The sequence below is a fragment of the Onychomys torridus genome, chromosome X, assembly GCF_903995425.1.
Source record: "Onychomys torridus chromosome X, mOncTor1.1, whole genome shotgun sequence".
Classification (NCBI taxonomy): domain Eukaryota; kingdom Metazoa; phylum Chordata; class Mammalia; order Rodentia; family Cricetidae; genus Onychomys; species Onychomys torridus.
This window is the reverse complement of record NC_050466.1, coordinates 93,864,178-93,891,242: the sequence shown is the minus strand read 5'-3', so window position 1 is coordinate 93,891,242 and position 27,065 is coordinate 93,864,178. Positions and strand designations below refer to the sequence as shown.

Genomic DNA, 27,065 nt, shown 5'->3' with positions numbered 1-27,065 from the left:
CTCGGCTTGTGTACGTGGTGGATGACCCCAGCTAGGCCGAACCTAATAGCATGGGTCAATGAGGGAAGATAAAGACCCAGAACACTCTAAAGCTGAGCTGCTGTGCAGTCTGCATGACCCGAGACTCTCTGGGAGTCCCAATGGAGTCAGGTGCCTGTGGCAGGTTCGACCTTTCCTGCCTGGGCTGTTGCACAGGCATTGGATGCCACACAGACACCAAGTATGGGCACCCTTGCAGAAGGCAAGAGACATGGGCAGAACCCATGAAGAGCTGGCATGCAGACTACAAGATTCCAGCAAGGCTTAGGAGTATCATGAAATGGGTGGGTCCTCTGATAGGACTGAATTGGGGTGCAGACTACATCAACCAGGGTTCCGTGTTAAAGACCACAAGATGTCACGGCATCTGGGACTCTCACCAGACTGGGTGCTGTGAAACCCACAGAGACCATGTCTTGTCTCAGTGGTTCTCATTCTCTGAATTGAGACCCACCAAAAGCCATCTGAATCACAGATCTTTCCCTGACGATTCAGAAGAGTACCAAAATTACAGTCACGAGGTCCCAACGACAATCATTTCATGCCTGTTGGTCACCACATGACCAACTGTAGGAAAGGGTCACAGAATCCTGAAGGGTGATACCCAGTGACTCATGGTTTCAAAGAAGGTGACATAGAGTCTGGTCACCCTCCATGATTGGAAGGTGTAAGGCCCTATGCCCACAGCAGGGGTCTGTGTCCTGGGAGAGTGGGAACAAGGGTGGGTGATGATTTTCTGGGACACTTTTGAGGCCTTGGTGTTGCACATGCTACTCGACCCTAGACAGGGGTCCATAGCGGACATGGATATCATGGGTGAGTGGAAGGCTACAGGTCAGCCATCTCCCAGGATGCTCTGACTGAGGAATAGGATCCCAGCTGATTCTGAATGATGAAGTATTGGTGGAAACTTGGTGACATTAGAGCCCCAACTAGCCGGGCAGTGGTGGCGCACGCCTGTAATCCCAGCACTTGGGAGGCAGAGGCAGGTGGATCTCTGAGTTCGAGGCTGGCCTGGTCTACAAAGCGAGCTCCAGGCCAACCTCCAAGGCTACAGGGAAACCCAGTCTTGAAACACCCCCCCCCGTAAAAATAACAGCCCCAAATAAATGGTCAGGGTCACAAATTGTGCAACACCAGCGAGTACAATGAGTGGTGGACAGGGCCAAGGAGGGAGGATCTGGGTCTCCCTATATTCTGGATTGGGGAAAGGTTTGGGGGGACCAGCAGAGCCTGGGTGGGGGAACTATAGGAGCATGAGAGGACCCAGGCCTCAAAGCTGACTGCCCAATGGATGAACATGGTGTGGTAGCCCAGCATGGCCCTGCCTTGTGTTGGTGGCCTGCAAATGTGTGTCTTAGTCTCTCCTGAAGTGGCACACAGAACTTGTGTCTTCAGCTCGGCTGTAGTTAGGCCAAGCCCTGTGTGGGACTGGAAATCTCTGTGCTCGCTTCGGCAGCACATGTACTAAAATTGGGACTAGAGCTCTCCCATTGCTTGTCTAATAGATCAGGTGTGCATACCCATCTAGACTTGAAGAATAGAAACATGGCCTTGAGGCTGGTCTGGTTTCCTCACTTTGCAGGAATGGATCACAGTCTATGGCAGATCAGCGAGGCCTGGGACTATGGGATTGTATGGGGAGGTGAGGAGCTGTGGCACTCACCTCTCTCGGCTTGGCTACATGGGAGGATGGCCACAACTGGGCCTATAAATGTGCACCAGGATGAGAGGATAAAGTTCTAGAACACTCCATGACTGGGCTGGTGTGCAGTCTGGATGACCTCAGCACTTTCTGGGGATCTGGATAGAGCGGTGTGATGTGATTTCTTCATGGTAGGAAGTCACCAGGATAGGCTTTTTGTTTGTTTGCTTGCTTGATTGTTGTTGTTGTTGTTGTTGTTCCTTGCATGGACATTTTGATGTGACATTCACGTGAAGTATGGGCACAGATTAAGTAGGGAATTGAACAGACAAGAATCCATGAGAAGCTGGCATGCAGACCACACGATGCCACCTAGGCCTAGGATTGTAATGAACTTGGGGATTCATGGAGTCACTGCTCCCTCTCTGGACTGTTTGGGAGTGTAGACTACCTCAGGTAGGCCTCTGTTTCAAAGAGGCCAAGAACTGGTGGGGCGCGGGGTACTCACCTGCCCTGGTGCTGTGAAGCCCAACAGAGACCTTGTCTTATGGCAGTGGTTCTCAACCTGTGGGTAGAGAACCTACAGAGAACATCTGAACCAAAGTTATTTGGGTGACGATTAATAACTGTAACAAAATTTTAGTTTTGACACCCCAAGGAACATCATTTAATGGTTGCTGGTCACCACAACCTGAGGAGCTGTAATAAAGGGTGCCAGCATGAAGAGTGTTGAAACCCAGTGCGTTATAGTTTTAAGGAAGAGGGGTCAGAGTATGGTGGGTGTCCGGGATTGGAAGGTGGAAGGCCCTATGCCTACAGCAAGGTCTCTGTCCTGGGTGAGTGGGGACAGTGGTGGTGGATCACGACCCTGGTCACTCAAGAGGCTTTGGTGTTGCACAGGCTCTTGGACCCTACACAGGCATCCATACAGTGTGGGCATGACATGGGTGAGTGGGAAGCTGCAGAGCATCTCCCAGGATGCTCTGACTGTGACCACTAGGATGCAAGCTGATTCTGGATGATCAAATTGGGGGAAATTGGGAACCCAGACACACAACTGACTGGTCAGGTCCACAAAAGAGTGCAACACCAGCTAGGCCACAGGGTGACAGATAGGGCCAAGGAGGGTGCATCTGGGTCCTCCTCAGTTCCGAGGTAGGGATATAGTTGAGGGACCCAGCTAGGCCTGGGAAGGAGGGACTGCATGAGCATGACAGAACCCGGGCCTCAAACCTTGGTGGCCTGATGCACAAGTTGTGGTATCCAAGCAAGGCCACTCATGTTGGTGGTGGTAGCCTGCAAATGTGTGTCTTGTTCTCACCTGGGTGGACTGGCACACAGAACCTGTGTCCCCAACGCATCCATGCAATGTGGAGTAAGAGGCATGCTTTTGAGGGACTACAGCTCTCCCCTTGCTGGTCCAGAGCTCGAGATGTGCATAACCATCTAGACTTGGGAGAATGGGATCATGGACTCTGAGGGAGCTCTGGTTCCTCACTTTGTGGGAATGGGCCACAGTCTGTGGAAAACTGGTGAGGCCTGGGATAATGGGATTGTATGTAGAGCTGAGGAGCCTAGAAGATGTGGCACTCACAGGTCTCGGCTTGTGTACGTGGTGGATGACCCCAGCTAGGCCGAACCTAATAGCATGGGTCAATGAGGGAAGATAAAGACCCAGAACACTCTAAAGCTGAGCTGCTGTGCAGTCTGCATGACCCGAGACTCTCTGGGAGTCCCAATGGAGTCAGGTGCCTGTGGCAGGTTCGACCTTTCCTGCCTGGGCTGTTGCACAGGCATTGGATGCCACACAGACACCAAGTATGGGCACCCTTGCAGAAGGCAAGAGACATGGGCAGAACCCATGAAGAGCTGGCATGCAGACTACAAGATTCCAGCAAGGCTTAGGAGTATCATGAAATGGGTGGGTCCTCTGATAGGACTGAATTGGGGTGCAGACTACATCAACCAGGGTTCCGTGTTAAAGACCACAAGATGTCACGGCATCTGGGACTCTCACCAGACTGGGTGCTGTGAAACCCACAGAGACCATGTCTTGTCTCAGTGGTTCTCATTCTCTGAATTGAGACCCACCAAAAGCCATCTGAATCACAGATCTTTCCCTGACGATTCAGAAGAGTACCAAAATTACAGTCACGAGGTCCCAACGACAATCATTTCATGCCTGTTGGTCACCACATGACCAACTGTAGGAAAGGGTCACAGAATCCTGAAGGGTGATACCCAGTGACTCATGGTTTCAAAGAAGGTGACATAGAGTCTGGTCACCCTTCATGATTGGAAGGTGTAAGGCCCTATGCCCACAGCAGGGGTCTGTGTCCTGGGAGAGTGGGAACAAGGGTGGGTGATGATTTTCTGGGACACTTTTGAGGCCTTGGTGTTGCACATGCTACTCGACCCTAGACAGGGGTCCATAGCGGACATGGATATCATGGGTGAGTGGAAGGCTACAGGTCAGCCATCTCCCAGGATGCTCTGACTGAGGAATAGGATCCCAGCTGATTCTGAATGATGAAGTATTGGTGGAAACTTGGTGACATAAGAGCCCCAACTAGCCGGGCAGTGGTGGCGCACGCCTGTAATCCCAGCACTTGGGAGGCAGAGGCAGGTGGATCTCTGAGTTCGAGGCTGGCCTGGTCTACAAAGCGAGCTCCAGGCCAACCTCCAAGGCTACAGGGAAACCCTGTCTTGAAACACCCCCCATAAAAATAAGATCCCCAAATAAATGGTCAGGGTCACAAATTGTGCAACACCAGCGAGTACAATGAGTGGTGGACAGGGCCAAGGAGGGAGGATCTGGGTCTCCTTATATTCTGGATTGGGGAAGGGCTTATGGGGACTTGCAGAGCCTGGGTGGGGGAACTATAGGAGCATGAGAAGACCCAGGCCTCAAAGCTGACTGCCCAATGGATGAACATGGTGTGGTAGCCCAGCATGGCCCTGCCTTGTGTTGGTGGCCTGCAAATGTGTGTCTTGGTCTCTCCTGATTGAACTGGCACACAGAACTTGTGTCTTCAGCTCGGCTGTAGTTAGGCCAAGCCCTGTGTGGGACTAGAAATATCTGTGCTCACTTTGGCAGCACATGTACTAAAATTGGGACTAGAGCTCTCCCATTGCTTGTCTAGTAGATCAGGTGTGCATACCCATCTAGACTTGAAGAATGGAAACATGGCCTTGTAGGCTGGTCTGGGTTCCTCACTTTGCAGGAATGGATCACAGTCTATGGCAGATCAGCAAGGCCTGCGACTATGAGATTGTATGGGGAGCTGAGGAACTTAGGCACTCACCTGTCTTTGCTTGCCTACCTGGGAAGATGACCCCTTCTTGTCCTATGAGTTTACATCAGGGTGAGATCATAAAGTTCTAGAACACTCCAATGTGGGGCTGGTGTGCAATCTAGATGAACCTAGCACTTTCTGGGGATCTGGATAGAGCATAGTGACTGCTACATGTTATGCCGTCACCAGGACAGGGTTCTTTTTGCCCGGGCACATACATGTGAAGTATTGGTACAGTGTAAGTAGGGAATTGACCAGACCAGAATCCCTGGGGAGCTGGCATGCAGACCACACGATGCCAGCTAAACCTATTAGTGTTGTGAAATTGGGGATTCGTGGAGTCTCTGCTCCCTCTCTGGACTGTTTGGGATTGTAGACTACCTCAAGTAGGCCTCTGGTTTCAAAGAAGCCCAGAACTGGTGGGATGTGGAACACTCACCTGCCTCAGTGCTGTGAAGTCCAACAGAGACCTTGTCTTATGGCAGTGGTTCTCAAACTGTGGGTAAAGACCCTAACAGAAACCATGAATCAAAGTTATTCAGTTGACGATTCATAACTGTAGCAAAATTACAGTTAGGACTCCCCAAGGTAAATCATTTCATGGTTGGTGGTCACCACAACCTGAGGAGCTGTAATAAAGGGTGCCAGCATAAAGATTGTTGAAACCCACTGCATTATGGTTTTAAGGAAGGGGGGTTAGGGTCTAGTTGCTATCCAGGATTGGAAGGTGGAAGGCCATATGCCCACAGCAAGGTGTTGGCAACAATGGTGATGTATGATTATCTTAGTCACTCAAGAGGCTTTCGTGTTGTACAGTCTTGTGTACCCTACACAGGCCTCCATACAGGGTGGGCATGACATGGCTGAGTGGGAAGCTACAGAGCATCTCCCAGGATGGTCTGACTGTAAGCACTTGGATCCCAGCTGATTCTGGATGATCAAATTGGGGGAAATTGGGAACCCAGACACCCAACTAACTGGTCAGGTCCACAAAACAGTGCAACACCAGCTAGGCCACAGCAGGATGGATAGGGCCAAGGAGGGTGTATCTGGGTCCCACTCTGTTTTGGATTGGGGACATAGTTGAGGGACCCAGGTAGGCCTGTGAAGGAGGGATTGCTTGAGCATTACTGGTCCCTGACCTCCAAACTTTGTGGCCTAATACACAAGTTGTGGTAGCCAAGCAAGGCTCTGAACGTTTGTGGTGGTTTACTGTAAATGTGTGTCTTGGTCTTACCTGTATGGACTGGCACACAGAACCTGTGTCCCCAAATCTTCTATGCACTGTGGAGTAAGAGGCATGAATGTGTGGGACTATAGTTCTCCCCTGCTTGTCCAGACCACAACGTGTGCATGTCCATGTAGACCTGGGTGAATGGGATCATGGCCTATGAGGAAGCTCTGGTTCCTCTCTTTTTGGGAATGGGCCAGTCTGTGGAAAACTGTTGAGGCCTGGGACAATAGGATTGTATGAGGAGCTGAGAAGCTGAGGAACTGAGGCACTTATATATCTCAGCTTGTATATCTGGGGAATTGCTCCAAGTAAGCCCTTTTACCATGTGCTATTTTGAGAGTATAAATTTCTAGAACACTCCATAGCTACCTACCTGTTGTACTTTATGGATCATTCTTGCTGTTTCAAATCCAGATAGTTTAGTATTATATAAGCATTCATTGTTGACCAATATGATTGTTCTAATATTTCTAGCTGATTCTGAAAGATCAAATATAGGGATTCTGGGGACATAAGACTACCAGCTCTCTGGCCAATTTCTGAAATCTCTACAAGTCCAGCCCAGCCAGTTAGTGATGGGCAGGGTCAAGGATCTTCTGACCCTCTCTTGTTTGGGGAATTTTTGTGCAACTTCTCATAGTCTATGTAGGGGTGACTTCATGAGTATGAAGGGAACCAAGCTTCTATGTTGGTTTGTTTGATGCCCATTTTGAGGAACCTCTCAATCTCTGAACGGTAGTGATTGCCTCCAAATATTTCTCTTGTTCTTCATGTTTGGATTGGCACACATGTATGTCCTCAGTAAAGCTCTCCCTTGTGAAGTCAGGCAGACATTTTTTGGTCTAGAGATCTCCCCTTGTGGTCTACTTTACAAGGTGCGCATATCCATTTAGACCTGGGAGAATGGGAACATGGCCTGTGAAGACAGCCCCAGTTTCTTCCCTTTGCTGGAATGGAGCACAGGGTATAGGTACCCAAGTAGGCTGTGAGTGTGGGTTTGCATGAGGAGGTGAGATTCTGTTCCCCTAAACTCTCCTGGGCTGGTATACCTCAATCATGACCTGAGCTAGGCCTTATAATATGGGAAAATATCCTCCGAGGTCATGTCTTCATTACTCTATGCTGGGTTGATCTGAATCTGTGGGACCTCAGCTAGCGTTGTGATTGTAGGATTTCATGAGAATTTGTTATCTAGGGAACTCAGCATGTTGGGCTATTGCATATGCATCATGTTGTTAGCTGTGCCTAAAAGTGTGGAGCTATTTAGTTTTGATGCAGTCATGAGACACTCAATAAAGGTGGGCTGGTTTGTGGCTGCATGATCTCTACCTTCTCTGCAAACTTGTAGAAAGCCAAGCTGTGGTGGTTTTTAGTTAGTTACCAGGATGTGATATTGCACAGGTATCCTTACCCAGACCAGGAGTATAACCATCTTTTTGGAAAGCATGATACTGGATCAGTCTCATTGATTTATCTAGTGTGCAGAATGCAAGATACTAGTTAATCATGGGTGTGTAAGAACTGGGCAGTTTTGTGTGAGCCTGTTTCTCAGTCTGCTGTGGTAGCATGCTGATTGCTACATTATCTATTCCTGGGAATATCAAGGGAAAGGGGCATGCTGGGTTCAGGAGCACTTACCTGGCTCATCTGGTTGGCAAGCTGTGAGAACCAGCATAGGCCTGGGATTTTTAGGCCAAACAGGTGGGTGAACCTATGGGTCACTCTCCAGGATGGGTAGGTGTTAGGTAGTGTGTGGCCCATGCTGAGACTTGGTATATGTGGTCAATTGTGGCAGCTGGCTATTTGGGGTCCATCACTAGGTATTTTTTGTTGGTTATCATTTGCTTTGTTTCTTGAAGTTATTTTTCAAGTATCTTCCAGGTAGTTTGTAGGTTTTTCCCCCTTGATATTCCTGTGTAGGAATAGAATTTTTCTAGTTGTTCCAGCTTTGTGTTTTTTCAACTATAAATTCAGGATGATCTTGTACTCACTATTTTCCTACAGTGCTAGCTAGCAACTCTTTAGTATGTGTATCTGAGCTTTACAACATCCACATAGTAAACACATCTCTACAGAAAGATGAATTAATAGGTGTATTATCTTATATACCTGCTTTTTGTGACAAAAACAGCTAAAATCCACTTATTTAATAAAATCCCTAAATACAATATGGTCTTATTAACTATAGTACTCATGCTGCCATACATTAAGTCCTTATATTTGCTTCTCCTACACATCTGCTACTTCAGGATTCCTGTACAACAATTCTCTCCACTTCAGCATAGTGAAGGTTCCCTTGCAGAGCAAGTGTGAGTCCACCCTGCTACATTTCTAACTTCACTCAAGTCTTGACAGTATATAGAGAAACATAAAGAATATGCTAATTGGTACAAAGTTCTAGGCAAGGACAGCCAAGTTGATGAGCCCAGTTTGTTCTCTTCTACACAGTTTTGCATTCCTATCTATGCCTATTTCTATGGATGTATTCTATTTTCATGCTGTATGTTTTGGGTTTTTACTCTGTATCCTGTATCTGTATCCAACTTGAGAAGGAGACTGCAAGTGTAGCATGGAGAACACACTGTAATTATGGTAAGACAATGGACAATTCAGGAACTGCTCTCTAAAAGGTGAATCGATCTCAGAAGCAATCATTGAAACCCTCCCTAAAACATCAGGAATTCATTAGAGTACAGTGAGGCTTTCTATGGGCAAAGCCAATGTCTACCTAGGATAGAGGATCTGGGAATGTCTGTCTGTCTAAACTCAGGCCTTTCATCAGGCCAAACATACCAAGAAAACTTAGCCTTGTAACTTATAAAAAGTCACCTGTGGGTGAAATACCCTTTTCATATGAATACTATGAGTACTGGGCTTGGTAGTATACTCATGTAATCCTAGCATTAAAAAGACCAAAGCAATAGGATTACAGCCCAGTCTGGGTTGTATGATAAGAACCTGTCTAAAAATGGCTAATGCATATTACTTTTACTCATACTTGCTCTTCTTTCTTTGGAATATCCCTGGGTCTCTGAACTCCATTTGGCTCAACATCCTGTCTTCTTATACTCAACTGAGGAACACTTTTGGACATTTGTATCTGGATTTCCTTCGGGCTTGGTGTTTGGTATTTCTTATGTAGACCTCCACACCGTAATTACAGGTACGTAGCTTCTATGACTTCTACCAAATTGTCTGTTCTGTCTTTTTGCCTAAAATCCCTACTATAAAAGCTTGGATATACTTCACAAAGCAGGCATAACACTAACCTAAATGTGGAAGTACATGCTTCCTGCTAGATCAAAGAAAGCTAGAACCAATCCACCTACTCCATTAGCTTCTTCTCATAGATGCACTGCATCACTTTCAATGTTGAGCTCTAGCTCTCAGAAAATTGGGGTATTCTATGGACAGGCATCTTTATAAGCACTACAAATACTATGCAATCCAAAACATGTGGGTATTAGTCACTTAGAGCTGTTGGCAATTGTTAGCTGCTGGGCAAGGGAGGAAGAGTTTTCTTTTAGGACTGGAACCCCTGGTGAGTTGACCATGTTCTAGTAGAAGACCTCACATCCAAAATTGTTTGAGCAGCACAAACTGGTCTTGAGGGGCTTTTTGAAAGACCCACTGTTAGGTGGATAGAAAAGGGGTGGGTAGATGTGGGATAGTTGGGGGAGGAGGGATAAATTTGATTTTAAAAAAAAGTCTCAAAGAACTAATAAACAAAAACAAATATGCAAAGTGAGCCTCTGAAAAGCTGGTATTTCTAGGAACTTAACTACTGAAGGAGGTGTTTGTTTGGAGGAGTGGTCATGCTTCTTCTACAGTATGTGGGAGGGCATTCCTTAATTGGAGTGCAAGAATTATTCATGGCTTACAAATATCATCTCATAATACTTGTTTGTTTCTGTCAGGTGTTTTTAACCAGAAATGCCACCCATTAGCTCTGTCAAGAAGAACAGCTAGTCAACATGCCACCACATTCCAAAAACTTGCTTAGTAACTGGCCACAAGCTGAAGTCCCAAGATCAGCTGGACATGAAGAATCACTTCTTCATATTTCCATAAATGCTAGTTTGGCTGTGCTTGTATTCCATGGTATTTGGGAGACTGAGGTGGGAGAATTACTTGAGTCAAAGAACTGAGTTGACCATCCTGAACAACATTGTATGACTCCATCTCAAATCAAAACCAACCAACACCAGAAAAGAAATTCATAGAGTTTCTAGTGAGCTTGCTGAAGAAAAGAATTGTATTGCTAAATGTTAAGGGATAATGTTATTAATATTTTATATTGATGGTATTTTATTATATAAGACACAAAAATATTCATTCTGAATAACACACATTCTTAAGTGAACTTTTGGAATGGGTGAGATACTTATATGTACACATGTGATGAGATAGTATTTGTGGCGTTTTAGACTGATATTGTTGTTCATAGTATACTGATGGTTCATTGTATATCTTTTCATTAAGTTGTATAAGATTGGTGGATTGGAATTTACAAGTAAGATGGTGGATTAAAAGCTACATCTGAGTCAGTAGATAAAAATGTTATGATAAAAACATAATAAATCCTATTTATATACAAGAAAGACTAAAAAAATAAAAAGCCAAAGTCTGAATTTCTCTACAGTGAAGGAGCCAGGTCCACCAGAAATCAATTGTGGTACTACTCCCACTGACTGACATAAGCTGCCAGCCATGTGTTCTCACAGGTGACACCATGAAAGCCCAAGAGAAAAGGCCTGGGCTGTGTAAACACAACTGGATGGATAGAAATGCCATATATAGAACAGGTTGTGAGTAGTAGAAACGTAGTTTGAAAACCTAAAGATCACTACACATTAATAAAGGGATAATTGATCAAGAAGATTAGAATATTATTAACATTTATGCACCAAATGTCAGGTACAATCAGCGGGAAATTTCAAAATTCTCATCTTTAGACACATATTTCAAACTAAAAATCAACAAAGAAACAGTTTAAGCCAATAACACCATAGAGCAATTGCATTTAACAGATACTTACCAAGTATTCTATCCAACTAATAGGGAACGCACATTATTCTCAGCAGCACATAGGGCTCGCTCTAAAACTATGCACATTATAGAATACAAAGCAAAAATTGAATTACTTACATTTTATCAGATAACAGTAGAATAAAAGCAGCTACACAAATAGTACTGAGCAATACATTTTTGAATGAACAGTGGATCATTGAGGAAATCGAGGAAAGTTTTTGAAATGCTAAAAACAAATGAAAATTATGATATAACCTACCAAAACTTATGGGATTCAAAAAGACATAAGAGTAAGGATTATAGCTCTAAGTGCTGACATTTGAAAAAAATCAATGAGATCACTTACGTTAAAAAATTAATGACATCACAAATAAATGACCTAATTATATACCTCAAGGTTCTAGGAAAACAAGAAGTCAAACTCAGATGATATAAATGTCAAGAAGTAGACACTAATAATATACAGAGTCAATCAAACAGAAAGTTAGTTATTTGAAAAGAGACAGATCGGAAATCTAAAGAAAAATAGATAATATCTAAATAAGAAAAATTGGAGGTGAAAAATAAGCTCTTACAGCAGACTCTAATAAAATCCTGAGGGACATTAGGGAATACTTTGAAACCTCATATTCTAAAAAGCTAGAAAACTGGGGCTGGATATGTAGCTCAGTGGAAAAGTGCTTGTCTGGCATGTTCAAAGTCCTAGATTTGATTCCTAGCACTGTTGGAAAAACCAAAATGTTAGAAAACTTAAAAGAAATGGATATATTCTTTTTTTTAATTCTACAGAGAATTATTTTAAGACAATTTTTCAGTATGCATGCAACTTTACCATTTACTAAAGATGAAAGGAAATCTGCAAACTAATGAGATAGACATGTTTGTTTATTTTTATATAAGGAATTAAATCTTATGAGCCAGGTATGGTGGCACACCTAGTACTTGGGAGGTAGAGGCAAGAAGATCAAGAGTTCAAGGCCACCCTCAACTACAGAGCAAGTGTGAAGCTGGCCTGGGCTACAGATGACATTGTCTCAACCCCTCCCACATGCCCCAAAATGGTACTAAATCTGAGCTGACTGTTTGGTATCACACAATGTAGAGCCTGTCCAATATTTTTCAGAGTTGATCGATGTTTAAATTGCCTATCTGTCAATGCTAAGAATGCTGTTTTACAGATAGTACAAAATGGCAGAAATATGTTTATGTCCATTTCAGACACTGTTGGAAATTCTATCTGAACCTCAAGCCAAAAAAATTGGTTTAATTTTTTTTTTATTAAATAAAACTCAAGCTACCAACTCGGAAAGAGCAATTTTCAAAAGAAATGGATATATTCTTAACCCATGTGAGCTGCCAACATGAATTCAAGGAGATATAAATAACTACAAGAGATGCAAAATAAGCAATGATATTGAAGTTTTCCTACATAGCAAAGTCAAGGGCAGGATGGATCCACTATTGAATCCTAACAGATATTTAAGGAAGTCAAGCATCAGCACTTCTGAAACATTTTCATAAAAAAGAAATGGAGAGGACACTAGTAAACTTGTTCTGTGAAGCTGTTACTATCTTGATACCACATTTCCCTGGCGAACAGATATACAAATTCTCAAAATACTTACCTTGGTAATTACCAGGGTCATTGTCTTAGTCAGTGTTCTATGGCTGTGAAGAGACTCTATGACTGTGGCAACTCTTCTAAATGAAAGGACTTAACTGGGGCTTACTTACACTTTCAGAAGTTTAGTCCAGAATCATCATGGCAAGAAACATGTGGCATGGCAGCATGCAGGCAGACATGGTGCTGAAGAGGAGCTGAGAGTTCTACATCTAGATCTGAAAGCAGCAGGAAGAGAGAGAGAGACACTGAAAACCCAAAGCCCAACCCCCAAGTGACAGGCTTCTTCCAATAAGGCCACATCTACTCCAACAAAGCCATACTTTCCTAGTCTCTCTCAGGTAGTACCACTCCCTAATGACCAAGCATTCAAATGTATGAATAAGCCTATGAGAATGTGAATATACTTAACATTGCTGTTATGCATTTTAAAGTGTTAAAGATGATTTATACACATGTTAAATTTGTCACTGACCCTAAAATTGAAGTGACTGGAAAAATAGGGGGTTGGGGATTTAGCTCAGTGGTAGAGCACTTGCCTAGCAAGTGCAAGGCCCTGGGTTTGGTCCTCAGCTCTGGCAAAAAAAAAAAAAGGAAAAATGAAAAATGGATTAAAAATTAAACTCCATTGTTGTTTGTTGTATGACTTTTCCTGGAGGGGAGGTATAAGGAAATGACTATTCATCCCACACAGGGCATTACTTATAAACTAAAAACCTGACTCCATGTAAGTTCAGCTTGGTGCACCAAAGGATTTATTGGTGTTACTTATAGGACCATGGGTGATTGGGCAGCTGCATCATCAACAAAGTCCAATCCCAACATGAGTGACCACTGCATGGGTGATTTGGGCAGTTGATTCACTGAACAATCTACTCCAGCATGTATGACCACTCATAGATGCTGCATAACTGGAATTTTGCCTTTAGTCATCCTTCCCCTTCCTATATTCTCTAGAACTTCCCAAGACCACATACAGGTGAGAGGTATGCAATAGTGGTTTAAAGTATGGTGACCTTCCTTCTAAGAGTTAATGTTAACAATTCAATTATAACTGTGATTAAACTAGCTATTAACATGTTCTTTTGCTTATTTTATTACTATGACTGTGGAGTTGAGATATTATATACGTCATTACAACAATCTGGGCTTCATGATGGTGATGGTCATGTTGCACTTGTAGAAAATAGCTATATCATAACACATGTATTATATGGAGATATAATTGACAAATAAAAGTTGTATATATTTAGTGTAGTGTTCAATTCTTTTCATACTACTAGGGATGGAACTCAGGGCCTTACCAATGCTAAGCAATTTGTCTGTCCTTGAGCCACAGTCAGACCTTAATGCCATGTTTTGATACACATATACATTATAAAATAATGTAACTAAGCAATTTAACATATGTATCCCTTCACATAGTTTCCATTTTGGTGGGGGAAAAAATAAGAAACTCACTTTAGATACAAAGGTAAAATAGATTAAAAGTGAACAAATGGAAAAATATATGCCATGTAAGTAGTAGCTAAGTTGAAGTTTAAGAAAAGATATACTTGGGTCAAAATGCTTAAAAGTGGCAAAGAATGATATTATAGATTGATAAAAGTACAGTCCATCAAAAATATATAGTAACTATAAACATATACACACACCAAAAAGCAGAGTAATAAATACATGAAGTAAACAAAACTGAAGGGACCAAAAGATAGGTCTACAATAACCATTAAAGACTTTGATATATTTTTAATTCACAGAACTAGAAAGAAGATAAGTAAATTTAAGATGTGAGCAACTTCATACATCAAGTAGGCATGTAGCATACATACTACACACCACCACCAGAATATACATTTTCTTCAACTGCACATAGCATATTATTCAGAAGAGATTATAGACTAGAACGCAAAAGAAAGAGTAAGTAAAAAAAATCAAAATCCTATCAATTATGTTCACTAAAACTACAAAACTAAATCTCAACAATGTTACCAGTATCTCTCTCTGGATGCCCCTTAGCTCCTTGGTCCTTGTGATCTCCGTTGAAAGCATTCAGATGAGGTCCACAGAGTATAGTGTAGAAGATGGCCAGTTTATTATAATGTAGAAACATATCTCAAAGGATGAGAGCAGATGGCTAAAGAGATCATTGCAGAGCAGAGAACATTCTCAAAAGGATAAAAGTAGACGGTTGCCAAAGCAGCCACTGTAGAGCAGAGTCCAGCAGCAAGAAGTGAGGGTGTCCTTGGCCTCATATCTAGTATCCACTTATGAGTGAGTACATACCACGTTTGTCCTTCTGAGTCTGGGTTACCTCCCTCAGGATAACCAGACTACAACCCACAGCTCCAGAGAAGCTAGCTAACAAGGAGGACCCTAAGAGGGACACAGGTAGCCAAGCGAAGGAGAAATAGATGAGCTCTACATGAGCGGACTGGGAATGGGGAGGGAAGTAATGGAGGGCAAAGAATTGGGGAGGAGAACATAAGGAAATGGGAGGGTTGAGCTGGAACAGGGACAGAGAACAAGGAAAGAGATACCATAATAGATGAGGACATCATGGGAATAGGAAGAGGCAGGGTGCCAGGGAAGTTCTCAGGAATCCACAGGATGACCCCACCTTGGACTACTAGCAGTGGTTGAGAGGGTGCCTGGACTGGTCTAATCTGGTGACTAGTGAATATCCTAACTATCATCATAGAGCCTTCATCCAGTGACTGATGGAGGCAGATGCAGAGATCCATGGCCAGGCACCAGGCTGAGCTCCTGGAATCCAATAGATGAGAGAGAAGAGGGATTCTGTGGGCAAAGGACATGAGATCGTGATGGAAAAACATGTAGAGATGACCAGCCACACTAGTAGAAGCCCATGAACTGTGGACTTGTAGATGTAACCATCTTGTTAAATAAGAAACACTGCGCCAATTGCTGAGTTGAAAGCCAAGAGGTCAGAGCAATAGCTGAGAGCTGAAAACCTTATCCTTCACTGCTGCTCTGTCTTTCCTCTCCGCAAGAGACCTACTTCTGTGTGTGTGTGTGTGTGTGTGTGTGTGTGTGTGTGTGTGTGTGTGTGTTTTAATAGACTTTCTGTTCTGCTTTCTCATTGGTTGTAAACCCAGTCTGTCTGTACAGATCTCCAGGTCTTCTATGGTTGGTATTGAGATTAAAGGTGTGTGTCACCATGCTGGCTGTATCCTTGAACACACAGAGATCCTCCTAGCTCTGCCTCCCAAGTGCTGGGATTAAAGGCATGCACCACCACTGCCCAGCTTCTGCTATGGCTTGCTCTGACCCCAAGGCAACTTTATTAACAAACAAATAAAATCACATTTCAATACAAATAAAATATCACTATATGGACTAGTGGCTGTGGAGCCCTCATAGGACTAGACTAGGCCCTCTGGATATGGGAGACAGTTGTTTAGCTTCAACTGTTTGGGGGGCACCCAGGCAGGGGGTTGGGATCTGTCCCTGGTGCATGGCCGAGCTTTTTGGAGCCCAGTGCCTAGGGTGTGACACCTTGCACAGCCTTGGTGCAGGGGGGAGGGGCTTGGACCTGCCTCAGCTGAGTGTGCCAGGCTCTGCTGACTCCCCATGGGAGACCTTGACTTGGAAAATGTGGGGCTGGGGGATGGGTTGGGGGGAAGGCTGGGGGTGGGAAGAGGGAAGAGGGGGGAAATCTGTGGTTGGTATGTAAAATGAATAGAAAATGTCTTAATAATAAAAAAATATAAAAACACACACACAAAGAAAAGAATTACATTGCAAATATGCAGACCTTTTTTTTTTCCCTGCCACATTGTCAGGACAGATGTTTTGACAAATCTAATAAAAAGGTAATTAGGAAAAAAAAAAGAAGTGAGGGTGCCAGGAGTCCAGGGGAAGAGAGAGAAGAAAGATTCTATAAGCAAGGGACATCAAGATCATGATGGGGAAACCTGCAGAGACAACTGAACCAAGCTAGTGGGAACTCATGAACTTTAGACCAACAGTTGTGGAGCCTCCACAGAACTAGACTAGGCCCTCTGCATAAGTGAGACAGTTGTGTAGCTTGATCTGTTTAAGGAGTCCCTGGCAGTAGGATCAGGATCCATCCCTGGTGCATGAGCTGGCTTTCTGGAGCCCACTACCTATGGTGGGACACCTTGCAGAGCCTTGATGCAGGGGGAGGAGCTTGGACCTGCCTCAACTGAATGTACCAGGCTTTTCTAGTTCCCCATGGGAGGCCTTACCCTTTTGGAGGAGGCCTTTTGGATGGGTGGGGGTTTGGTTGGGGGGGAAAGGCTGGGGGAAGTGGGAGGAGGGATGAGAGAGGGATCTGTGTTTGTATGTAAAATGAACAAAAAAAAATCTTAATAAAGAAAAAAAAAGAGGTGAGGATGGCCAGTGACCAAAGAGGACATTGCAGAGGAGAGTAGAATCTCAGCAGGTCAGAGTGGACAATGGCCAAAGATAGTTCCAATATACCTTTTAGGCAGGCTTTATACTATTTTTATAGTGTCTAGAACAAACAGCTTTTCCTAAGGACTTATCTTTTCTAAGTGATTGACAGGTTCATTTGCATTAACTCTTATAGGAGGGATCATTGGTATGATGGTGTATGACACTGTTCCTGGAGAAATTTGGACAAATACCCACTTACGCCACATAGGGAACCAACAACAGACCAAACAAAGAATACCCAAGTCCAACTTGGGAGCCAATGAATTGTGTCAGGGTTACTTACAGGAACATAGATGACACAAAAGCCACTGTATCATCCAAAGGCCACCTGTGTGGATGATAGCTCTCTAAAGCTGGGAATCTGAAATACCCTGCACAACTTGCAGGCAGCTCCATAGTTTGTAGAGTGTCATTTCCAGGAAGCTCAGCTGGTCTGAGAGGGTATTCCAGCAGTCCTTACTGCTTACATATGCTTGGGGAGGTGGGGGCCTAGTGCATCTGTTCAGTTTCAGGGACCTCTCAAGATTTTTTGAGTTGTTTACTTCTTTGGTCTTAACCACCTGCCCTGCAGGATAGAATGCTTCAGCCCCTTTTAGAACATCTTCACTCTTAATGAACTTCCATGATGGAATATTTTACTTTGGAGGAAATTACTACACAAACCATGTCCTTATTTCCATATCATAAAAGTTCCTGCTGAATAATAACCTTAAAAGGTTTAGAGTTCTAGAAGCTAGGTTTAGATTGTTACCTATTATGTTGTGGGTACTTGAGCATTCTTGTGTCCTCCCAGAGCCAAAGGTATGACTCAAGTCTCATATTTATGCCTTAAAAAACAAACTTTGGGGGCTAGAGAGATGGCTCAGTGGTTAAGAGCACTGGCTGCTCTTCCGAGGACCTGGGTTCAATTCCCAGCAACCACATGGCAGCTCACAACTGTAACTCCAGTTCCAGAGGATCCAATACCCTCACACAGACATATATGCAAGCAAAACACCAATATGCATGAAATAAAAATAATAAATTTTTTAAAAGTGAATGTTAAGTTATAAAAAAAAGTTGTCATTTATAAACAGACCTGAATGTAGAAAAGGGTATCTATAGGGTGCTTCAAAAGGACTATGGCCAGGAGCTGGATGAGGGTTTACGTGGATTCTGACTAGAGTTATTTGTAATATTTTCCTCCAGGTAAGATGAGTCTCCTGGTAAAGCTTTTTAATGGATGATGTTAGGGTCTGATTAACACATTTGCCTGTCCAGAGGACTTAAATCTATAAGCAGAATGAGGATAATAACAAAGTCCCAGGGGCTTAGCTACAGGGTGAGCAATCTATAATAGAAATAGAAGAATGATAACTATCACTTTGAAGAGATCTAGAGAGCTTAGACTGAAGGATAATATTCTGGAAGTCAATCTGTAGTATTCTTACATTGCTGAGTAGGGAAGCAACATTTATTAATAACAGCATAGACTCCCTTGATCAGTGAAGAGTTACTACAAGATTGCATGGTGATTGATAGTGGGCAGTTCGAGCCTGTACAGCTTGTTGGTGGAAGGAGCTAAAGTGATCACATATTTAGTGAAAATGTTAGGGTATCCTTATAATATAAGATCTACTAACATTTTTTATTAGGGTGAATAATAAATTTTAGAAGAGCTACTGTACTGGGACTCTGGAGTTTATGTTATGACTGCTGGTTAAGAAGCCACCAGAGTAGTTAGGAACTGTAGAAATTTGTGACTTTTTCTCTGTACACTCGGTACACTCATGTTCTTTTGAGTAGATCCTATAAAAGCTGGCATAGAATTTACAATAATGGTTTTAGTATAACACTTTAAGATTTTACAACAAAAATATACTTTAAAAAAAAAACTACTCTTGATTCTATAACGAGTCAGTTTCTTAAGTAGCTAGAAAGCCTAACAAATTAAGCAGAAAATAATGCAAGTACTTACCTTGATAAAACATAGATATTTTTGTCTTTCTAAGCCAGTTTTGTATAAATGATTCTAACAGCAGATCTATATCTTAAGAAAATACTTCTTTTATAATAGAGAATTATATGGAATTTACATTAGGACATAGTACTAATGAAATGTTTTTATATAAATGAATTAGATCTAATAGTGTATCAAGATTCTATTCATCTGCAGGAAATAATGAAAGATACAGGAACACACTTGCATTCAGCAATCCAGAGCAATTCTTGTAGCTATTAAAATGGAGAGAACTATTACAGGTCATCTGAAAAACAACACAGTTGAGTACAAATCCTCTGTTTGAATCTCAAGTGTCTACACTGCACCTTTGTGAGTCCTCTATCTATGTAAATGTTGTGTGGTGGACTAGCAGTGCTGGAGCAAGCAGCCCAGCTTTAGAGAGCTTGGAAAATGCACATCTCACTTGAAGTTCAATTTTTGATGCCCCAGACCAACATCCATATGCTTTTGAACTGATTATTTCTTGTGAAGCTTTTAAGTAGAACACATAAGTGATATTTGCTATAATTAAGGTGCATTATTTTCAAATTTTTCTGATAATGACAGAATAACAGTCTAAGACGCTCTGATGTATTATTTTGATTCTTTGAGAAATATTTCTCATCAAGTATTTTTGGAAATATCTGTTAGCTGAGGTAGATCATATAGACTTGTTTAAGCAAAGTTATGATGATAGTGTGTGAGACATGGCCCATACTTTTCAAGAGTTTTATATCAAAGTTAAAACTTTTAAAATACTATTTTATACATGAATTTCTGTGTATATTCAAGATCGATAATGATGTATTTCATAAAGATGTTTTCGTGAGTGTATCATGTAGTTTGGCCATGCTCACTCCTACTCTCCCCTTCCTCTCACTTTTTCCCACCATTTACATTCATTCCCCACAGTCTCATTTCTACCTTCATGTCATATATATGTATATATATGTGTGTGTGTGTGTGTGTGTGTGTGTGTGTGTGTGTGTATTCATATATATGTTATTATGTATCTGCCTAAAATCTAGGATCCACAAAAGAAAGAAAGCTACTAATTGAAATAAGCAAACTTACCAAAATTTCTCAGTGTGATCACTTAGGATTTATCCTTAGGGTATAAAGATATTTTAGCAAATGGAAATCTATAAATCTGGATCACTATATTAATGATTAATGATCAGTATCTTTAATGCTAATGATAAAGGACAAAATATTATCTCAGTAGATGTATAGCAAGCATATAAGACATGAGATAAAATTCATCTATCTCCTGTGCTTTAACTCTGAATAATTTAGGTCAAGAAGGAATGTATCTCTATACAATAAAAGCCATATATGGCAAACTCACAGTATCATACTCAATGGTGAAAAGCTGAAAGCTTAGTCACTGTTCTATTGCTGAGAAACACTTAAGAAGATGTTCAACATCCTTAGCCATCAGGGAAATGCAAATCAAAATGACTCTGAGATTCCATCTTATACCTGCCAGAATGGTTAAGATCAAAAACTCTGAAGACAGCTCATGCTGGAGAGGATGTGGAGCAAGGGGAACTCTCCTCCATTGCTGGTGGGAGTGCAAACTTGTACAGCCAATTTGGAAATCAGTGTGAGGGTTTCTCAGAAAACTGGGAATCAAACTACCACAAGACCCAGCTATACCACTCTTGGACCTATACACAAAGAATGCTCAATCATACCACAAGGACACTTGATCAACTATGTTTGTCAAAGCATTATTTGTAATAGCCAAAACCTGGAAACAACCTAGAAGTCCCTCAACCGAGGAATGGTCCATTCTCGCAACTGGTAAACAACAGCATTAAAAGTCCAAATCTATGAATCATCAGCATAGAAGGAGGATAATATCTAGGCAAAGACATACAAGATATATTCATCAAATTGAGCAGAAAAATCTCCAAATTTGGGGAAGAAGATGACCATTCAGATACAGAAAACATTTAGGATACCAACAGACAAGCTAATACACAGAAAAGGAAACTGTATTAGAAACCGCAAGAGAGAAGCACCAAATAACATATAAATGCAAAATCTTCAGAATAACAGCATATTTTTCAACAAAAGTCTAAAGTCCAGGAAGGCATAAAATGGTGGGTTTCAAACTCTGAAGAAAATAACTGCTATTCCAGATTACAATAGCAAACCTACTCTTTGTAATAATAATAAAAGAGAAGAGTAACTTTCCATGGCAAACTCAAGCTAAAGGAATTCACAACCACTAAGGCTCTATAGAAGATATATGAGAGAATCTTATATCTTCCAAGCTAATGCAAGTAGAAAGCAAGCAGGTAAGTCAATTCTAATGTCTGACAATATAGACTTCAAACTAAAATTAGAAGAGATAAAGGTCAGTACATATTGAATAAGTGAACAATGCATCAAGAGGACACTATAATTATAAACATATGCACTGAACATTGACAAATCCAATTTCATTTGTCAAACACTAATGAATGAAAAGTCATAGACTGACCTCAAAGCAGCAATAGTGAATGACTTCAGTACCCCAGTGTCATTAACAGATAGGCCACTCAGATAAAAAAGAAACATTAGAGCTAAATGACATTTTACTTTACTTTTTAATATTTACTCAAGAGTTACTTTGTTTTGTATTTGTCTTAAAATTTTAAGATCCTATGGAATCTAATTGAAGATTTTTATAAAGAAGCTAGAAATACACACTGGAAAAAGAAAAGCATCTTCCACAAATGGTGCTGGTCATACTGGATGGCTGTATGTAGAAGAATGCAAATACATACATACTTATCACCCCACACAAAACTCAAGTCCAAGTGGATCAAAGACCTCAACATAAAACCAGATACACTGAACCTGATATAAGAGAAAGCAGGGAACACATTGGCACAGGAGAAGACTTCCTGAACAGAACACTGATAGCACAGGAACTAAGATCAACAATTAATAAATGGGACCTCATGAAACTGGAAAGCCTTTGCATGTCAAAGGACAGTTATTTGAACAAAGCAGCAGCCTACATAATGGGAAAAGATTTTATCAACTACACATCTGATAGAGAACTAATATCTAAAACATACAAAGATCTAAATGAAAGATATAAAGAAAACAAATAACCCAATTTAAAAAATGGTATGCAGAATCCTCAAAACAGGTTTCTCAAAAGAGGAAACACAAATGGCTGAGAAACAACTTAAATATTCAACATCCTTAGCCATCAGGAAAATGCAAATCAAAACTACTTTGAGATTTCATCATATACCTGTCAGAATGGCTAATATCAATAAAACAAGTGACAGCTCATGCCGGCAAGAATGTGGAGTAAGGGGAACCCTCATCCATTGCTGGTAGAAGTACATATTTGTACAGCCACTATGGAAATCAGTGTGGTGGTTCCTCAGGAAGATGGGAACTGATCTACTCAAGATCCAGCTATACTACCCAAAGGACATTTCATCCTACCAGAGAGACACTTGCTCAGCCATGTTCTTTGCTGCCCTATTCATATTAGCCAGAACTTGAAAAGAGCCTATATGATTGTCAACAGACAATGTGATAAAGATTGTGATACATTTACAAAATGGAATATTACTTAATTGTTAAAAAATATTATGAAATTTGAGAAGCAGCTCATCACTTTCTTGGCCTGAGCCAATGGAGGAAACAGATGACTCCCCTCCAGACTTCTTGGTCTGGGAGGGCCACAATCAACCAGGAGCTCATCCAATACATCTAGTACCAAGCCACCAGGCACCATCATAACAAATGATGCCTGAGGTTTCTAGCCCAAGTGAGAGAAAAAAAGCTATGTCTTGTGACTGCAGTGGGCAGGACTCAACCAAGAACTACCTGTGACCCAACCAAGAGCCTTGGCACCAAGTTGTTGGGCACCAATATGGTGAGCATGTACAGGGTGGAGAAATGGGAGAGAGAGAGAGAGGCAGAATGGTTCAGGGGCTCAGGAAAGAGACAGATCTGAAGAGGTGAAGGGTGGTGAGGAACAGGATGATGGAATAGCCTGCTAGCCACCTGAGTCCAAAGTGATGTCCAGGCCTGGGCTACTGCCAAGGGCTGGGTCTTGGTCCAAGGCCCTGAAGCAGCCTAGGAGGCCAGAGTTGATATCTGTGGCTCATGTTGCCACTGATGGCTGTGCAGAGGCCTATGGTCTGGTCCTCTACCTAGGACCTTGTTGGTGTTTGAGGGCCATGCTGCCACAGGGGCCACGCCAATCTGGATGGCCTGTGCTGCCACCTGGGGCCATACTGACATCCCGGCCCAGGCTGCTGCCAAGGACCATGTCTGGGTCCATGGTCCTACCATAGCCAGACTCTGTACTGATGTCCATGGCCTATGTTGCCGACAAAGACTACACAGTTGCCCAGGGTCTGGGATGCAATCTGTGGCCATAAAGGCATCTGAGGGCCAGGGGATCATCTGGGAACAGAAGCAAAAAAGATCTATCTTAGGGACAAAGAAAAATAGTGTCAGAATGTGTGGCCAAAATATTCACAGATATTATGTCAGTGTGGATGTGGATACACACAAAGCTTCAAGATAAATTAAGTCACTGCCTACAGACTTACTGTCATAGAAAAATTAAGCTACCAAACATTTTTGGAAATTTTAGTATCCCCATAAAATCTAATGAGCAAGCAGATTAAAAATTGTATAGAGATGGAGACATGTAAAAGACAGCCTGACATCAGTTCCTAATGGCTAAATATTTTTAATAATTAAGATACAAAATAAATAATACTTTCTATTATTAATAAAAAATTAAATGCACACCAATCCATACCACTATGAAAAAAACAAAGGAAAAAAGGAAGGAAAGAAATGGCTGTATACATGAAGAAAGGACAATTTTTCCCTGCCAAAGAATTTTAATGTCTAAATGTGGGAAGAATTAGGGAAATCATCATATGAACATCACAATAATAAATGCCAATGGCAACATTCTCTGATTAAAGCTAAAATTAGTAAGACAAACAGTATATTTGAATAGCCTTATAGGATATATTTCAAATTCATTAATTACTATGGTAGTTTTAACATATGACATTTTTATCTCCAGAATACAGCCTTAATTTATCATTACTTGCATATGCCCTTGTTCTCGAGAATCCATTTTGTTTGGGACAGAATGTTGCTATGTAGCCTACGTTGTCCTTAATTTCCTGATCTTCCCGTCTTCTGGGTGCTGGGGTTGCAGGTGACACCATATCTCACTCATACTTACTTCTTTAAAAAAGAGAATATCAACGGAGAAAGGCTTACTTTTGCAATAAAGAAACCACCTGCCTCTGCCTCCCAAGTGCTTGAACTAAAGGTGTGTGCCATCCCTGCCAGCATCATCTAACTTCTTATACTATGTATTTAGAAGGACCTATCAGAACTCAGAATCTATAGACAAACCCAGTTGAAGGACATTCTACAATATACCTTAAATATTGGCCAACACTGCAGTGCAAAGAATTGGTCAAAATTAATATTTTCAGTACTAAGACATGCTAATATCATATAACTTCTTGTTTATGAGAAAGGGTCTCATTATGCAGTCTGGGCTGGCCTGGAGCACTCTATGTAGGCCAGGCTGGCCTTTGATGATACAGGAAAGAATTAGATGTAATGAAATAAGACAAATATTATAATTTACAGATTTATTACAAATATTATAATTTACAGATCTGTGTAGGAAAACCAGTAAGATCAATAAAATTATATATATATATATAATAACAAGATTCAGAAAAGTAAACAGATAATACATTATAAAAACTACTCATATTTTATACCAATAATAACAAGAAACTATAATATTAAATAAGATACCATTCACAAATAAAATACTATAAAATTTTAAGAGTTCAGCAATAAAAATATGCAAAGTTTTATAGAGAAATTTTCCAATGTTAATAAAGACTATAAATAGTTCTGAGAAAATATAGAGAATCCATACTCACCACATATACACATTTTCAAATTATTTTATTTTATTTCAAGTTTTTTATTCATTTTACATACCAACCCCAGATTCCCCTATCATCCCTCCTCCTGCTCTCCCCAGGTTCCCCCCAACCTACCCCTAACCCCTCCTCAGAAAAGCTAAGGAGTCAGCAAAACGGGGTACATTCAGTTGAAGCAGGACCAAGCCCTTCTGTGGTGGTATTGTGTTCCCCAAAATATTGTGCTCCCTAATAAATTTATCTGGGGTCAGAGATCAGACAGCCACTAGATACAGAGCCAAAAATGGTGGCTAGAAAATGGGTTAGAGCAAGCCATAGCAGAAGCTGGGCAGTGGTGGTGCACGCCTTTAATCCCAGCACTTGGGAGGCAGAGCCAGGCGGATCTCTGTGTGTTCAAGAATACAGCCAGCATGGAGACACATGCCATTAATCCCAGAAAGCTAGCCTTTAATGCCAGGGGGTGATGGCAGAAAGAGAAAGATATATAAGGCATGAAGACCAGAAACTAGCAGATTTTGGCTGGTTAAGCATTCAGGCTTTTGAGCAGCAGTTCAGCTGAGAGCCATTGGGATGAGGACACAGAAGCTTGCAGTCTGAGGAAACAGGATCAGCTGAGGAACTGGTGAGGTGAGGTAGCTGTGGCCTGTTCTGTCTCTCTGATCTTCCAGCAGTCACCCCAATAACTGGCCTCAGGTTTGATTTTATTAATAAGACTCTTTAAGATTCCTGCTACACCCTTCCCCTTGCATCAAAAGTGAACAAGGCATCCAATCATAGGTAATGGGCTCCATAAAGGCCGCTCATGCTCCAGGGATAGATCCTGATCCCATTGCCAGGGGCCCCTCAAACAGACCACGCCCCAAATCCTCAGATGTGACGACACAACGTGAAGGAATCACAGAAAACAGGAAAGGATAAAGGGACCCTGGGGCTAGGGAAGGAGTTCTAGACAGAGGAATAGCAAAATGTAAGTGATAGGAGCAAGGAAATGAGAAAATGCTAGGACTTTAATTGGGGAGGGAGGAAATGCAGGAGGAGGGAAGAGAACAAAATAACAGTAAGAATGTCTGAAAGTCATAAAGAATAATTACCTCATCACATGAATTACATATGATACATGTAAGTCTGGATAAGCAAATATAGTTTAAATGAAATTTTCCTATCTGGGTATCTGTGCTCTCCTAAAGAACCATAGACTACCAAAACCCCCAATACCAGGCAAGTGAAAGCCCCTTTTCATTGGCCAAAGTTGTCCAAGAGATTCCCAAAACACTATAGACTATTGCTGTTGACCTTGGTTGCCTCTCACCCAACGCCCAGAGGAGGAAGGTAAATCCTATTGCTAAAACACCATCCACTTTAGACACAAGACCTATAGGACCTGAGATGGATCTAACCTGAAAGCCTCCTCAACTAAAAACTAGCTCTCATTATACCAGAAGTTACCATTCCAGCTTCCAAAGGGGAGAAGCAACTACTAGTCCTACTCAGCTATGACATCTATGAACTAAAACAATAATCAGCACGGGACAATATCCCTAAAAATGCAACAGTGGCATGCACATCTTAGTAGCAAACAACAGCCCTCTAACTGGACATAAGGCCTAAGTGACTAGAAAATACCGAAACCTACCAAACTTGCCAAGGCTAGTAAAGTCATGTGTCTTGGAGGAAAGCCTACAATCACTGCTTTACTAAAGCAGCGTAATTCCTAGATACATTCTAAATATTTTTACTTATACTAATAGGTATAAGGTCTTACTCTTTATTAAAGAAATGTCCCTTTCCAACAGACAGAGACCATCACTTACTGATCAA

At 41.8% G+C, this 27,065-nt stretch overlaps 1 long non-coding RNA gene across 1 annotated transcript; it reads left to right on the top strand.

Moving 5' to 3' along the window:
* The first annotated feature begins 4,351 nt into the window (after positions 1-4,351).
* LOC118574190 lies at positions 4,352-11,914 on the top strand. Its single transcript, XR_004943700.1, has 2 exons — positions 4,352-9,377; positions 10,132-11,914. It is a non-coding gene; the product is annotated as an uncharacterized LOC118574190 (long non-coding RNA).
* Positions 11,915-27,065: the final 15,151 nt, after the last annotated feature.